The following is an 18,681-nucleotide window of genomic DNA, read 5'->3' as shown; positions in this document are numbered from 1 at the left end:
TCAAATATAACTCCCCCTGCTATCACTAGGGAGCAGGTCCTTAATGTTCTCTCTCTAAGACCAAGAACACTGCATCAGTGGGCCCAGACAATATCCCCTGATGCCTTCTAAAATAGCATGAAACATGACCTGTCAGGGCCTCTGTAATTACTGTTAACTGTAACCTCCAAACAGGCTTCATGCCTCGTGAATGGAGAAAGGCAACACTTCATCCCTCTGCACCAAGCTAGACCATCTACAGACCCTGCAACTACAGACCCATCAGTCTCACGAGTCTTATTTGTAAATCCATGGAAAGAATTATCATGGAGATGATCAGCAGAGATATAGTAAACCTCCAGACACTGGACCCAACCCAGTTTGGTTTTGCCAAGGGCAGATCATGCCTACTCAACCTGGTGGACTTCTTTGAGAAAGTCACCAAAGCAATGGATGAGGGCAAAATCATTCACACTGCCTACCTTGACCTGGCAAAGGCATTTGACACAATACCCCACTCAGGCATTGTTGACAAACTGAAGTGGTTAGGTACAAACCAGTAGGTCACCTGGTGGATAGCCAAATGACTCACAGACATGACCCAGGAAGTTAGAATTGGGGAGTCCATCTTACAAAGAGGCCAGTCACAAGTGGAGTCCCTCAGGGATCAGTCCTTGGACCGCTCCTTTTTGGCATTTACTTCTCAGAAGTCAATGCCAATGTCAGTGGTCTCTTGCTGACTAAATTTGCAGATGATTGCAAATTAGAAGCTTTCATTGAATCTCACACTGACACAGATGTTCTCCACGAGGGGCTGACACAGACAAACAACTGGTGTCAGAGCCATGGACTAAAACTAAATGCCAAGAAATGCATAATAGTATCCTTTGGGAAGTCATCCATCCCTAGTAACTATCATATTGACAACACATCCCTTAGAGCTGACCCAGTAGTCACGGACTTAGGGACACACATAGATAGTAATCTAGTGTTTGATTATCATGTGTCTACAGTGGTGAGGAAATCATTCTATGTTGTGCAACTTATAAACAAAGGTCTGGCATCTAAGTCCAAGGAAGTCATTGTACCACTGTAATCGGCATTCATCAGACCTCTCATTGAGTACAATGTCCCCTTTGGTATGTACCTAACCAGGCATATCCAACAACTGGAACATCCACAGAGGTTCCTCACTAAAAAAATATAGGGTGTAAGTAATATATCCTATGCAGACCGCCTTAAGGCCTTATTCCTTTATTCTGTCTCCTACAGGTTTTTGAGGAGAGATCTATGCCTGGCACACATGGCATTGTCAGACCCCGCTCTGATGGACCTCCTGCATATCCACAAAACAAACAGTACCAGAATTGCCCATTCTAATGACTTAAACCTTGCCTGTGATATAAATAGGACCTGCTGGAGAGATAGGTATGTATCCCAGAGACTATGCTGTCTAGGGAACAAGCTCCCCATCCATGTGAAGCAGAGTTCCTCCCTAACCAAATTCAATTACAACTTGGACAATTGGATGGGAAAATGGAAATTCATCCCTGGTTTTGCACCTATATCTCTAATGCAAGCAGGTAACCTGTAAATGGTTCACCTCCCAGGCCCAAGCTTACACTTACCAAGGGTACCAGAACTTGTCAGACATCTGGGATGCATGGCTAGTCTTAAGAAAGGCACTTGTGGTTGTTAGCCTAGTAAACACCTATGAACCTATGAACCCATGTTCTGATGATGGTGCTGTTAGCCACCAAAGATCATGTCAATGTGTGATTTAGACTGGGAAGATGGGTAATTATAAAAGGAAAAGACAACTGTATATGATTTCATGGACTGCATAATGCTGAAGTGGGGGAGAGGGTCAAAGATGAATTGGGTGTCAGTAATCAAACTGGTGGAGTCAAGAAGCTAAGGAAATAAGTCAGGGATGGAGTTCTTTGAGCTATGCATGAAGGTCGAATAAAAAGGCAACAAAGAAAAAAAGAAAAGGTCAACGTAGCACAAATGAAATGAGAGTAATGATTAAGGCAAAAAGACAATACACAAGAGGTAAAAGGGAAGTGATGGGAGGTGAAGGAAGCATACCTCCCAAATGTCCAGATTTTCACAGAATGTCCAGATTTTTGGCTTGTATTTTTAGTCTGTTCCTCATAAAATGTGTGGTTTTCTGGGAAATCACTGGGATTACCTGAGGACTGAAGTCACTAAATAATGACATACATTTGAGTTTCAGACTTCAAATCCTTAAGAAAATATATGTTAAAACAAACCCAGTTACCCTAATGACTTTCTAATTTAATAAGATAAATATTTAAAATATGTCCCTGTTTTAGTCCTTTGTCCCCCCCCCCTCATTTTGTTGGGCTTTGTCCAGATTTCCTGCACTAGGAGGTTGAGAGGTATGGAAGAAAGCAGACAGAAAGTTAACAAAGTAGAAAATGTAGGAAAATGACAAAATGGTAGCAGAGAGAAGACATCATTAAGGTGAACAAAGTCTTTTTAGGTGTATTACAGAAGGCAGGAATGTAGGGGGGACAGACCAGGCCAGGTCGAGTAAGAACAGTATCACAAAATACAGAGAAAAGTAAAAGTACTGAATGAATACTTTACCTCAATCTTAATGAAAGGATATTTGAGAAGGATGCAATGCTGGAAAGGAGGTAGGACACAGTGTGGACATTAGTGAGTGGATGCATACCAGGAAAGAGAGGAAAAATGGAGAAGTTAATTGCCCTAATGGAGGATAAGGCACAACAAAAAAAAAAAACAAAAACAGCTGTGCTGCCTTCCAGTGACCTCAGGAATGCCACCAGTGTGCTGATAGATCCCGTGACAGATACTTTCAATAGAACACTAGTCTATGCAGAAAAGCCCAAGAACTAGAAGAGGGCAATAATTCATTTTTATACAAGGGAGAGAATAAAAAATCTGGGTAACTACTTGCTAGTAACCTAATAAGCACATCAAAGGAAGTTATGGAGATACTGTGGTGGGAAGGGCTGATTGCTTTCTTAGATGACAACGATCTTCAGGGTAACTACCAACACTGATATTTACCAGAAGAAGCTATCAGCTGAACCTGATGAAGTTTAAGGACTTTGTTACAGCAGTATCGACAGACCTTGACTTCACTAGGGCCTTTGTCTTGGTCTGACACAGTCAGCTGTGAGAAAAACTGCAGGCCTGGTGGGTAGTACTTAGTCCGAGGAACTGAAATGAGGCATGACTGGAGGGTAGTTCACAAGAGGCTGTGGTGAGAGGGTTGACATCAGGAATAAAGGAAAAGAGTAACCGAGTGTGACAGGCTCAGCCTGGGGCCCGTATTTTCCATTGTGTTCACTTCACTAATATCTGATAAAATAAATGACAGAATCAACATCTGTGATGACACAAAGATGGCTGTATCAGTGGTGATGGTGGGATATTCTCAGGGAACACTTAGAAAGGCTGACTAAGTGATCCTATAGATAGTAGTTGAGGTTCATTGCAGAAAAAGTCAAAGTATGGCACTGGGACCACAATAGCCCTGGTGTGAAGTATCAGCTGAGGGAACAGAGTGAAAGTAACTCAGCAAATAAGGGATCAATTAATTTTTGTTATACCTTCCACATGGACTGGACCGTCAGTAGCAGAGTAAGAATTTCATAGCACTAACAAAAAAAATGTTACTGCATATCTTTATGCCTAAGAAGCAAAAAAAAGTGATATATTCCCTCTCTGCCAGACCTTGGCCAGCCCATACAATGAGTAATATATAAAGCTCTGAAAGCCAGACAAAGAAACAGATATTAGGCTGTTAGAAAGTGTGCAGAAGAAAGTCATCAGTAGGGTGTGTGACATGGACTGGAAAGGAAACAATACAAGGTAGAGATCACATGACATACAAGGTAGAGATCACATGACATGGTGCAAATTTCATGTCCGAGGGATACGTAAAAGGTATCCTGAACAGGAAGGATGAGAGATGAGAAGAGACAGGAGAAGACATTTTGGCCTCTATGGAACTGTAAAAGTATTTCCTAAAAGTCAAGGTAGTGAACTCCTGAAATGGAATGCCTGGTTGGTACTAGTGAGGGAATCCAGAGTGACATTCAAAAGGGCGTGGACAATCAAGGGAGAGATGAGGTGGAATGTTAAATTTACTTTTCCTATGAGTGACTGAAACACAATTGTTAATAAAGTACCTATTCAATCACAGCTTATCAGCAACACAAGTTCCCTACAAAGCAAGTACACTCAGCAAAAAAAAGTATTTCTGCATGGGAGCAATCCCCTGTGTACCCCACTACCCACTTGCTTATATATACTAACCCCACAGCTGCAAAGCAGTGAGGAAAGGAGAAACCCCATAATACAGTGCACAGTCATCTCACAGCTGTCTCACACAGAGGTCAAAACTCTGTAATACAGTGCTCAGTGGTCTCATATAACCAGAGGTCCACACTCCAAATACAGTACACACTGATCTCTTACAAACAGAGGTTCAAACTCCTTAGCACAGTGCCACATGTGTCACACAAAGGGCCAAACTACATAATACAGAACTCAGTGGTCAGACACAAACAGAGGTCCAAACCCCATAGTACAGTGCACACTGGTCTCACAAAAACAGAGGCACAGACTCTGTAATTCAGTGCTTAGTAGTCTCATATGAACTGACATCCAGCAGTGCAATAGAAATGGACAACATATCAGCAACTGCAAATTCGAAAGAAATGTAATCAAACAATTATTTCCCAATCAAATAACCACTGACCACCCATAAAGAAGCTATTAAATGCAGTTAAGTGGTAGAAAACATAGCATAATTGTCCCCTTCTGCTACTGAAACAATGTAACATTACACTGAATAACATTCTAGAGTTAAGACTTAATCTGTCTGTTGCAAAGGTAGAACTTCTGATATGAGGACTAAAAGAGACATCATCTAAAAAGAACAAAAGGTTCAACATCCCCATTATAAAACTCGGTAAACTATGTACTACCTATGTTTCATCGGACAGAAATATTATTCTGGAGTGGTCGCTACAGAAGTGAAGGTCTTACCATCCACAGAAGTTCAGATTATGCATTGTCTACAATATTCCAAAATGGCTGCTTCATATGGCAAAATGAACAAGAATGTACAATAAAATGAATATTATTTGTAACAATGATATATGAACATCATGTACAGGTTAGAGTCTAAACATATTAACATTACTGCTTCAGACAGTGCATAAAATAACATTTGTGGAAGCCAGTTTATTACAATGAAGCATGTCCTTTGGTTCTGGTTAAGAAGGAAGTTATGTGATAAAAACAAACTATGTGATAGAAATGTCATCTTGAATGCAATAATGCCTTTGGGACATGGTGCAGACCAAACTTAAATGTATCTTATTTTAGCATAAAACAATTATTCTTTACTTTTGATCCTCAAGTCTCATGTTTACATGAAAATAAAGTGCTGAGATCATGAACCAAAACCTTATTTTTCATGAAAATGTAACTGGAATATGTCACTTCAGCCACAATGGACATCATTAGGGTCCAAATCATTTTGTGTAAAACAAGAGTTGAATAAATATCCTTAGGCCAGCAGAGTTGTAGAAGCATTTTGCTCCTGGACACAGGCCAAAGGCAAGCCTGATTTTGCTTTAAAGAGCAAAGAAATCCATACAGCTAAGAAACACAGAAAAATAAATGTTTTAAATATGGAATGCAATACTGACCTTTAATAACGTGTGTATTTGTCTGTGTGTGTCTGTGCGAGCACATGTGTGCATATGTGAGAGAATGGATGGATGGATGGAGGTATGCATGCACAACCATTCAACAAACAGAAAAACAATGAGGCAGTCCAGAGGTGAACCTTGTTTATAGTGTTAGTGCAAGTTAATCAAATAAAGTTATGCTTGTGAAAAATAAAATTAATTAGAACCCTGATTATGAATTTTGTCACTGGACAAACAGCAATTTAATTGGAACCCTGATTATGCATTTTTGTCACCAGATAAACAGCAAACTTTTTTTTGTTTTAATGAACTTGATACATTCAACTGTATGCAGACAAAAAGGTACAAATAACAGCTGATTAATTAGAGAGCTGCATGCAATTTCATTACATAATTTTTAACCTTCATCTTTTAGATCATATAATTAAAGCTTGGAATAGCCTTTGAGTATTATTACAACTCTTGCGGCCATTTAATAGCATTTCAGACACAAAGCTTGATGGTCAAATAATAGCAGGGGAGAGTAAAGATAAAAATCATTATGCAATGTCAGATGTTGACTGCATTGGTGATTGACTGCAACAATGTGGGAGGTTTGACTGAGGGAGAAACAGAGAAATAGATATTGTGTACCATTAAAAATAATGCATTTTGACCTTTAAATAGCATTTCAGAATAGCACTTTAAATAAAGCAGTTAAGTGGCTGGTAACTAAGATAACTGGTGCAGTCAAGAACTACATTTTAAACCATAGTAAATTAATTTTATTAATATCTACTTGCTGCTGCAAAGTAGCATTATTAATTCTAAGAGATTTAAATTGTATAACAATAAATTTAATGCTATATATTGGCAATCCAGTGGGGGATATCTACAACACAAGTGATCCTGGAGATACAAATGGCAAGGCAGAACAGAAGAGTGGAATGTGAAAGATTATAAGTGAGAACATAGAGACATTAGGGGAAGAGAATAGTGAAATGGAGTAGAATAGAGAAAGGTGTAGGGGTGGAAAGGTAGATAATTCAACTGAAATTAAGTACATGCTAAGGAAACAACATTCAGACAAGGATTTTATTTGAAGGTAGCAGGATAAGAAGGGAACAAGAGATACATACATCCAATGCTAGTAGAAGGGATCTAACAGATGTTATAGGAATTGTTCCAAAAGGAAAAATACTTATGGTAAATAGAAGCCCATTTATCTAAGCTGCCAGTAGAGGGTCTACATCTATAATCTTCAAAGTTGTCCATAATAAAGCAAATGTAAACTGAAAACTTACACATTGCCTGTCATATATGAAGGTATGCTTAGCGAATGAGACAGTCTCTAAAGAGGTAACCTGAACATAAGTCACATGTTAGATAAGTGCTAGAGGTTATAAAACAAAACTCTGAAATATCTTGTCAAAATACAAAATGGTTTCAGGTTACAGCATGCTGCCAATGAAATGGCAGGAATGGCAATATATGAATGCTTCTGGTTTTTCACTTAATTTTTTTTTTTTGCAACCTGATAAATGTATGCCCATGTAATATGTAGCAACACAGAATCATGTTGATCCACCGAAAGGACATTTTAGCAAGTGTGAAGACCACAAAAATAACCTGCTGAAAGCCACGTTCAGTGAGCTCGCACTAGGTATTCTTTATGGGGGCTATACCACCCAAGTGAGGTTACAACCTTGACACCCCCAGTACTTATATATACTTGCTCCATGGTCATGCAGCACTGGAATAAAGGGCAAACTCCATTGGCAGAATGTGGCTTTTGGCAAATGTCTTACTTTATGGCACTGGCACTCAGAGCTATAGCCAGCTATGTAAGTGCCCTCTACCATTTTGTGCAGTGGTACCTTTCTCAAGTTTAAGTTGAGAACCAAAACAAAAAGCTAATCACATCTGTAGGTGGTGGAAAACTTCCTACTATAAATGAAACAAGTGGTTTGCTACATCTAAATACTACACACAAAGCACTGAGCACTTCAGTGCTAACCACAAATGCAGTATTGCCACTCCTTTTTGAATGGCACTACTGCATTAGACTACACATGGACCATTTAAGTGCTTCAAACTTGACCACAAATGAAGTATTGGCATTCAGAAATGGATTGCCAGTATTGCTGACTGTGCCTCCTGACACCCTTTGCCACATCATAATTAAGCCTTTGTTGCCACTCACTAAAAAGTATTCAAACCAACAGCCTCCCAAGAAGCATGCACCCACTTAGGAAGTTTTAGTTTAGGGTTTCATAAAATATGGGAGAAAACTGGTAATAATTAAAGGAGATTGCATTCATTAGTTTATTAACTTTTAAAATAAGAAAGTACATTTTGAGGAAGACAGTATATGCAACTTGTTTAGCAGTTATAGAGTAACTTGGTGTGTGTCTTAAAGTTATAGGTAATATTCTTGTTTATCTGCAGGATATGAAAAATATATGTTTTGATCTACCCTTTTTATAAAATCTACTTTCTGAAATGCTTATCTTTGTTATAGTAATCATCACCCTAGTTGGCAAAGAAAAAACCTTGTGAAAGGACATTCTGTTAGACTATGAAAGATTGCGCCACATGATAGCACATTTTTACACAAATTAGAGGAGCTTAAATGAATATTCATAGAAAGGGGATAGACAGTAGATTTATTGGAGAATTTCAGCAAAACTATATATATATATATATATATATATATATATATATATATATATATATATATATATAAAGAGAGAGAGAGAGAGAGAGAAGGTAGACAGTCAAAATATGCACAGATTAAAAAAAACATAAATACCAAAGTCATATCTAAAAATAAGGGATTAAATCTTTTTTTGTGTTTTGAGTTTTTCTTCGAGTGGTAAAGATGAAAAAGACAGACAATTAATAGGAACTGGTGTGAATCTATTTGTATCAAAAAACATATATGAAATTAGGGGAGTAATCACTGTATGTTTATAAAAGGAAAAATATAAAATTGTATATGATGAATGTGAACCCATGGTTAAAATAAATTACAAGAAAGGGGTGTTTACATGCGGATGATGCAAGCAGTGTAGCTTTATCTCTGAAGGTCCGTATATTACAACAGTGTAGCATCTAAAGGCATTATCTTGTTCAGATCCTTAAACTGTAAAACCATGATGCTTGTTTAAACTACCCAGTATTCTTAATATCAATAGCCATTTGTTAACCAGGTAAGCCCACAATCCCTTTCAGGAGTGACCCACAAGAAGTGTCTGGTTAAGTTAGAGTCATACATATACTATGCAAATAGAGGCTATAGGAATCAAACCCAGGGCTGCTGTAGGATTTAGGTCTAGCAGCACATTGCCTTAAACCTCTATGCCAAACTACTTGCTCTTGTATAACCTTCTATATTGAGAAAACAGAAAGGCAGTTACAAAAGGGAATATATATGAACACCTGTATAGTATTAAGAACAGAGACAAAATTAGTGCTCTATATAAAAATTCTTTGGTTTGAGAAAATGTGAAGGAATTCACTTTTTTATTTTGGAAAGGTTCAAAGAAATCCTAGAGGGGTTATTGGGAAGAGAGACTAGAATATAGATAACTGATATGGCAATTACAATAAAACTCTGGTTCCTTCCCAAGTCTAAATACATTTATTTTCATAGCTACTGTGTTGACTGGCAGCAAAATTGGCATTATATTATTTTTATGAGTTTTGCACAAGAGTTTTAATGGCTGTCGAAGTGTTTTATGGATATGCTTAATCAGCCCTTAACAGATATAAGATTGTTTCTTGTTCACATGATGTTCAATCACATGATCAGCTGATACAACTATTTAATGTTTTTCGTAAAAAGAAAAAAAATATTCTGAAGAAGTCCAGTGTCAGTGTGGATGAAAGTGCTTAATAAAATATCCCTGATATAGTGTGGCCATGTTTTTTGTTTGGTTATTATGTTTATAACCAAACAAGTCTAACCACATCTTCTACATAACAAAACTTTAAATTACCCTTTAGTTAGCAATATGAGTTCTTTACGAAAAATGACCTTTCATGCCATATGAATATAGTACAATTACTGTATAGTTGATACATCAGGGCTGTATGTAAATAAGGTATATAAATGTATATGTTCTGTATACTGAAATATGGAAGTCTGTTACCATGAGTGCATGATTTTTAAGCAAAACCAAAAGTGTCATAACTTTAGAATCTTTGCTGTGACTTTTGAAGTTCCCTACTATGAACTTGAAAGCAATGAAATGTTGTAACGTAATCTGGATCATTATCAGTACTTCCCTGGCAACAGTCTAAAATGATGATTGCAAATTCAAGAATGTGTTGGATTATAGAGCTGGATGGATTCTGAGGGGGTTTGTAAAGAACAAAATATCATTCTTATACAAACCTTTGTAGTGAAACATAATGTAATTACCTTTGTTGCAATTTATTAACACGGGATAACCCTGAGTATGTGATGTATGATTTAAAATTAGAAACCATTTGACCAAGATAACTCAGCTGATCTGAATAACAATTGCAGAGCAACAGATATTAGTTATTAAGTCCTGTGCCTTTGTTTGCTGGCACACCTATCCTGATGGAGGGAGATGGGGTTGCAGTTCAGCTACCTGCTGTTATGCAAGTGCAACTTTGCCATTACCAGTGGTGGCAAAATGAGGAATGTATTACTGGGAATTCCTAGACAATGACAGTAGTTGTCATGAGCTGGTGCATGCACATGTGTGTGTAGGTGTGGGTGTGGAGTATGCATACACATAGGAGAAAGGTGTGAAATATCAAGGACAGGGGAGGCTGGTGCATGCACATGTGTGTGTGTGTAGGTGTGGGTGTGGAGTATGCATACACATAGGAGAAAGGTATGAAATACCAAGGACAGGGGAATGAAAGGACTGTGATGGTGGAGGCGGGGGGGGGGGGTTCAATGGTCAGTAGTCATGGCTGGAAAAAGCACAGACACAAAAAATGCATGAAGAAATAAAATAAAGAAATTGTATTACAGTTTACATAGTCCCACCCACACATCTTAAATATGCAATCAGGTTTGCAAAGGGGTGTTACCCACAATGCCTCATTCAATGGCATGACCTGAAGAGCAGACATTTTGCAGTCTCTGCATCACATTGCAGTGCCCCTGTAAGCAGTATCAGGAAGTTACCCTTGAGCTACTGTATATTATGAGCATAAGACGGGGGGGGCAAAGGGCTGCATGAAAGAGGATCACCACCACCAAGAGATGACCAAAGTCCAACCCAGCCTGTGAGCCCAGGTTCCAAGTGAGTAAGAGTTGTAAGGTAATCAGATCCATAGAAGAGTACAACTTGATCCATGTTCTACCCAGAAACAGATCATATGCTCCATCTACTGAAGTCAGTCTTCCTGTTCATAAAAGAACACCAGCAAGGTTATCTCCCATCATGTCTGTCCCTTCAGGAACCACAGATTTTTATAACATTTCTGAGCCACTGCATGGGTAAAGTGCCCAGTATCTGCCTATAATTAGTGCTACTACAGAGATGTCTAAGGGAATTTTACAGACTGTAAATTGGTGAAGAGATACACAACAGAAGGAGGACTAACTTCAAATTTCACTAATTTGGGAGTAACTCTCAACTGTTCAGCTTCAGTCTTTTGATATCTACCCCTCCCAATCAACCTGTCTTTGACACATGGCATGATCCTTTCATAGTCAATACATTTTTAGTTACCAATACTACAACAAAATGATTCATTGTAAAAACAGCATGTGGATTCTGGCAAAAAATTGTATATCATGTACTTATATTCACTGGTTCAACTGATTGTGAACATAGAAATGCAGTGCAAGTCGCAGTTGTGCTTCCTTTTCAGGCATATACATATCCATATTTAGCATTTATTTGCAAACTTTTACCACCTACGAGTGATACAGATATATAAACCTCAGCAGTTGCGCAGTGTCCTGCTTCCTTCAAGTGTGCAGTCCTTTACAGTGGACATTTCTTACTTGGTCTCTCCTCTTTGAAATCAAATGACTGTCTTTGTGTTCTTTTTTACCAAAACGCTTTTTTTCTGAAAAAAATACAAAGTACACCTACAGAATACAGTGCTGTTTGTTTGATTTTCTGTGAAAAAACAATATTAAGAGGTCTGCTTAGATTTGACTGCACCATGTTGAGGGCGACGCACCATATGTTCTGGTTAAATGACTTACTCAAGGTCACACAGTAGACAAACAAGGGCTGAGGGAATCAAACCTGGCACCACAGGAACTACAATTTGCAATGTGTGCAGGCTATTTAGATCATATGCTCCCACAGTGCTCAGCTTGCCCTCTGATGTTGTGCTTGGTGACAAATTTATGTTATTAGCTACAATACAATGTTTTATCACAGGCTGAAACTAATGGCACAATAATTTGTCATGTATCTCCCAATGCCTCAGCCATTAAAATGACCTGGAAAAGGGCAGCTATCCTATAAATCTACACATACTAGACACAACCTAATATTAAACAATTAGAAAATGCTTGTCATTTGCCACCCACAAAACACCTGGTAAAGTCACAGGTAAATGACATATTGCATATCTGATGGCTCAGACGTGGCGTGAGTAGACATTTCCAAATACCTAGGGATGTGCAAAAACCCAGTATTATCATTTAAAGGAAACACTCAAGAACTCAAGGCAAAACTCCGCTAGCAACTAGGCATAACACAGAAAACCTCCTATCCCTCTGAACAGGAGCTAGGACAGCAGTTGTAAAGGGAGTTTGCAACATCAGACAGAATATGAATTAGTTAGCGATATCTTTCCACAACAATCCAGGCTGCACTGAATAAATAAACTTGCACTTTTGTGACACCTGCTCCAAGGAGACAGAAAGACTGCCTCAGATCTGCCAAAATCAAATATTCTCACATCACAAAATGTTTCAGTCATCTCATCTGCACTCTAGTATAAAAATTAACGAAATCACTGGCCCACAATGGCAAGCAAAGCAACCACCGGACATACAGCTATACCCTGCAATACAGTCAGATGTTAATGCAGAACTACTACCTAAAATTAATCTGAAAAAGGAAGATTGCACCTTCTTCACTGTACCCCTAAAGACTGGTTTTTAATGCCACCTCATGTAAAATAATGTGAAACCCTACAAAAATTTAGAGTATATCTTCCACTAGTATGTAAAATAAAGCACAATATGTAATTGTAGGCAATATCAACACCACAGCTCATGCAAAAGCTTTAATCTTAAATGTCCCTATATAGATACACGTGTGTATGATTTTTAGGCTACACATCAATCGAATGACAGCACTATTACTGAGTGATGAATAATTAAAAAAACATGCAGAACATCCTTCACCAAACCTCAGAGGTAATGTTTTGCAGGGGGCTAGCCCCCTGAACTCCCCATGTGGGGAGATACCACCCCTCATTTAAATATACTTACTGCGAGGTCACACAACAGTGGAGAAAAAAGAAAACTTCACTGTCAGCTAAAACTGTTTTGCTCATTTTTCTTCGATTGTTCAGTACTCAATAATACTGTCGTCTGAATGTCAGACACCTGATTTTCACATGCAAACTGTACTCCATTGGAAGAAATAGTAACCCATACACTTCATTTCTCAGTTAACAGTACAAACATTTACAAATCAAAATATATAAAGAGAGACATTTATTTGATAACTTCCACCTTGGCTGGTGTTATTACATAATGTTGTGTCTTCTAAAATAAAAATATAATTTCTAAAAATGTAGAATTCCTGTTTTAATTTATTTTATTTGATACTCTGTGTATAATGTGATGAGAGAGGTTACTGCAAGAGAATAAACTCATGTTCTGCAAGTTCTTATATATGCTAGCAGAATGTTAATAACCGAGTGCATTCAAGAAAATGCAACTACAGCTGTTATTGTTATGAAATCCAAGCATCATTATGCAGTGCATTGTTGTGAAATCCAGACATTAACACCCAGTGAAGACTGCCGCATCTTTTTTTCTCTGAACTCCATTTCAGTTCTGCATTGTAAGTGTGACTTAGAAAAAATTAACACTTGCAGGAAGCCAGACTGAAAAATGTATATATACCAGTGTCATGGCTGAACAGGGTCAGTACGAACCAGCTAACTTACCAAGTCAAGCAAATAAACAAATAAATGCAGTAAATTCCTAAACCTTACTTCTAATATGGATAAAACAGCAGTCAGTGTCCAAGCTGTAGAACTGTCTGGAATAGCTTTACCAGCCTTGCCTTGTAACTCTAAGAATATTTTCAAGATGACAGAAACGAATCTTGGCAGTATTAAATCAAAGATCATCAATGACTCTGAACAGGAATTCACTCTTTTGTTGTGTTTATTATGCAGTAAGTGAAGGAGTAGACTTGACATGCTGGCTTGCGTTTTCAACCACTGCCACTTTTGTTAGCTGTAAATTCTGAAACATATTGATAAATAGCTCATCCAATTCAGGGGATGCCAAAACCACATAATCACGTCATTTAGATAACAGAGGTGTTTGACTGCTTGATTCTTTGCATACTGTTTAAAGATACATGCTACAAGGTTTTAGAGCTGTATAAGGTTATTTGTCAAAGTAAATGACCCAACTTGAACACTAATGTACTCACGGTTCATAAAATGTGTATTTTAATTAGGATTTTCCCTTTTTTTTAACTAGCACAGGACTACATTCAAAACACAAACTGTTAGTGCTAAGACCTGATATGATCATATAACATTTTTTTCAGGAATGTTCTTAGCCTGTTTCTAATGCATCCACACTATGTTGAACCTGCTAGCATTCATCTAATTCCCAAGCAACAGACTAGGCCATTTAATAAGGTTGCTGGGGAATTTTTCTCTAACAATAACAGTTGCTTTGCAAAGGACCTTTAGAATGTGTTGTGTCCACGTGGATATTCACTAGTGCCCTTATGCTAGCGTTGACACTTGTTTTAGACGTGTATGAAACAATTGTGTTTCTCCTGTGGGTTAATCAAATTCCAACCTGATCTCTTAATAGACACAGTGTTTGAACAAAGTGAAGGTAAAAGTTTAAACTGTAAAATTTATATAAGCTCAGTGTTACCTAGCAGATTGTGCTAACTTTGTCTACTAAAATATTATATTCTGACACACAACCAGGAAAGGAAAACTAATTATTATGGATGGTTTACCCAACCTTCACTTCAGAATTAAAACCTATTAAGCTCAAAACAAGGACTGTTATCCATCATAGTGACTAATGAAATTGTACCCACAAGAACTGAATTAGCTTCTCAAAATGTGCACTGGATGGAACGGACCTGGCACTCATGGTTTGGTCTTGTTTTGCAGTGTTGTACGTGAGGGCAGTAACTGAAGATGGAGATAAACTTCTTTTACTTTCACAAGGATTCCTTAATCAAAAGGCATGTTTATTTATTATATAACCAAAGTAGTACAGCTGACAACCGAAGCATTTGATTCATCAGCTGTGATAATATTTCTGAGATGATGACAGGATGAAATATTTCCCTCATATCAAATGTGTCAGAGTAATTTATTTTCTTTTCATTCATTTTCAGGTATTCACTTTTTCTTTTTCAGAGTCATAGAAAACAGCTTATCATATCAAGCAGTTATATGTTAGAGTACCTCCAGTCCCCCGCTGGATGTGCATGCATGCATATACACACACACACACACACACACACACACACACACACACACACACACACACACATACACACACACACACACACATACACACACACACACACACACACACACACACACACACACACACACACACACACGTATATCTATGACAGTTTTGAGGACTGTCATCTGGCAGGTTTCTAGATATGGGAGGAAAATGAAGCCATATTGGTGAAATGCAGTGCAGACAATGGAAGGCAGGCGGACTAAGCATGGAAGATACCTGCATTAGGAATTGAACTAGAGACACACATTGTTTCAGACATCATTAAGTCATGTCCCAATAACTGCAAAATAGTTAAAAATCCATACAACAGACTGCAGTGAGCTACAAAAATGTGCTGTCTGCCTAAACAAGTCTTTCATTTTTCTCTTTAAGAACATAGCCACCTGTGTACGACCTTCAGATTACTTTTATAAATACTTTTATTGCTCTTTCGTACTTATGGGTGTCTTAAATAAGGGTTCTAAAGTATTTCAGGTATAAGGTGTTAGTGATTCTTTAGAACAGAAAACAGATAATACGCCATGCTTTGGAATGAGGCCGATGTTTGTATCCTCGATGTTCCAATGAATACAATACAATAAAATACCCATCACATAGCCAATTCTAGCACATATATTATATAAACATGTATATGGATATTACACGTTTTCTCTAAAATCTTTAAATAATGTGAAGGAACTTGGAAAAAAGATTAAACAGGTTGAAATAAAACTGCAAAAGAAATCAGAAAGTTATATAAAATAAAGTTTTTCTGACGAGGAACATGTATTAATAGAAAAAGCACTGAATCGGGATACATTAATATGTGTGCAGTGCTTCCATATGGCATTGATATGGATGCTTTCACTGATACTGCTAGCAGGAATATTTTCACACATTCCAAGTTCAAAAAGTGAGCCCCAATGAAAGATGCTTGTTAGAAAAATGTTATAACTCAAAGTAACTTCATGTATAGTTGTTTTAGTCTAGGGAATTTCCTTTTCCAGATGCAGGTAAAACTAGATTCCTTACTCATGGAATACTGACAAAAAGAGTCCATAAAAGACAATCTGAGACAATCTGAAAGTATTTGTAACAAAAGGTCAGTGACCTAACAGCTGCGAATTCAGCATTCCACAAAATATGGGATATAAAGTTAACCAAAGTGTGCTGTTCTTGCACGTAAGCAATAAAAGAGGGCATTATAGGGAACTAACAGACCAGTAATATTGTGAAGCCTGGCATTCCAAGCACAGGATCTTACAACTGGAAGGTCCATTCCCCTACAGTACCTATCCTGGAGGGCATTATAGTACTCAGAAAACAGCAGCTGTATCTTTTAAGTGCATGTAAAACAGTTTTTAATGAGTTGGGCACAATTTCTATTTTTGTTTTCATTTTCTTAGAAGGGGGGGTAGTTGGAAAATGTTTGTTTTGGTTGTAATACTTGTTATTCTGTTCCTTTTATCAGTTTAGAAATGAAAATGAGTGTTGACAACTGTAACTAAGCATTTGACATCATACACTGAAACTTCGTACAATCTTTGTACTCTGTTTGTAAAGCAGCTTGTTTCCCCGAAACATCAGCACCACTGTCCTGTTATCTACTCCGCAACTAAACAAGCTCTATATGTAGCTAGAAAAATATTGATACTTTTATAATCACTATACCTTATTTGGCTTTATAATGTTGAGAAAACAAATATAGATATTTTTTAATTAGGTGTATGTGTGTGACTCATACCTCTCAACCTCAGTGCAAGAAATCTGAACAAAGCCTGACAAAATGGGGTACAAAGGCCCAAAAATAGGGACAGATTTTAAATATTTGTTCTTATAAACTTAGAAAGTTGGTAGAATAACAGGGTCTGTGCTAACATACATTTTCTGAAGGATATGAAGTCTAAAACTCAAATATAGGTCTTTATTTAGTGACTTCAATCCACAGGTCATCCCAGTGATTTGTCAGAAAACCACAAATTTTATGAATAGACCAAAAATATGAGACAAAAATCTGGACAGTCTGCAAAAATCTGGAGAGTTGAGAGGTATGGTGTGTGTGTGTGTGTGTGTGTGTGTGTGTGTGTGTGTGTGTGTGTGTGTGTGTGTGTGTGTGTGTGTGTGTGTGTGTGTGTCTAGGAGATTTTTTAGTAAGGATGACATTAAATACTTCATGCAACTATCTGTTTATTCAGTGATTCATTTTCCAGTATCCATTTAATTTAATTCAGAGTCACAAGGGAGTTGGAACCTATCCTGACAACCAAAGGGCTGTTTAAGTAAAAAAAGTGAGTACTCTAGGCTAAAAGTCTGAAGCAGCCTGAAATATTTAACATATGCTTGACCCTTTTTGGACAGACTAAATGATTTATGTGGATAAGTCTTGTCACTCCAAGTTTTTCTGTTTCACGTACAACATAATGTATGCTAGACACATTTTTGGCAGAATTAAGACTTTATGCATATGCCACTCTCTCTGGTTACACACACACACACACACACACACACACACACACACACACACACACACACACACACACACACAGAAGTACACACATCTGTATGTGCAGAGTTTCAGGAATCTTTTCAGATGCTGAGTTACTACATAAGGAAGTAATAAACAAATGCCTCTCCAGTTTAAACTTTTTATTCTCACTTTTCCAGTTGACTTTGTCTGATACTAGATGATCAAGTTTACAAGAAAGAAAAGGGAGTTCAAGATGATATCATGATGGTTTCAGAAAATACTAGGGTGAAGCAAATTTGTTCATTCATTTCTGTACATTTTTTAAGGATGTATGCCATATTATTTGCCTCAAATTTAGCAGTCTTAACCGATATGGATCAATTTTTTAATTATTTCTCTTGAATATCCTGTATTAAAACATACATAGTACAAAACAAATGATTCACGCCCTCCTTCAATCGCAGAACAATTAATTAATAAAATTAAATGAATGAACTGCCTGGCTGTCAAAAAGATTAGCATCGCTTATTGTAAAACATGGTGTACTTGCCCTACAAGCACATAGTGGAATGAGGTGCAGGGAGCCTTTTTAAATTGTGTTAAACTGATTTACTTTGAGTACAATAAGGCTACCAAGTACGCCATTAACTCTCTTACAAGTCTGATGTACAGCAACAAATCCACGTCTGTGTTCCTGTCGACTTATATTTATTCAAATCCCCACCGTTTCATTCTAGAAGGGAAAGATTTATCCTGGTGTGTGTGTGTGTGTGTGTGTGTGTGTGTGTGTGTGTGTGTGTGTGTGTGTGTGTGTGTGTATATATATATATATATATATATAT

This window comes from Protopterus annectens, chromosome 12.part0 (genome assembly GCF_019279795.1).
Source record: "Protopterus annectens isolate FY-2018-M chromosome 12.part0, PAN1.0, whole genome shotgun sequence".
NCBI classification, from domain to species: Eukaryota; Metazoa; Chordata; order Ceratodontiformes; family Protopteridae; genus Protopterus; species Protopterus annectens.
This window is presented reverse-complemented; position numbering follows the sequence as displayed.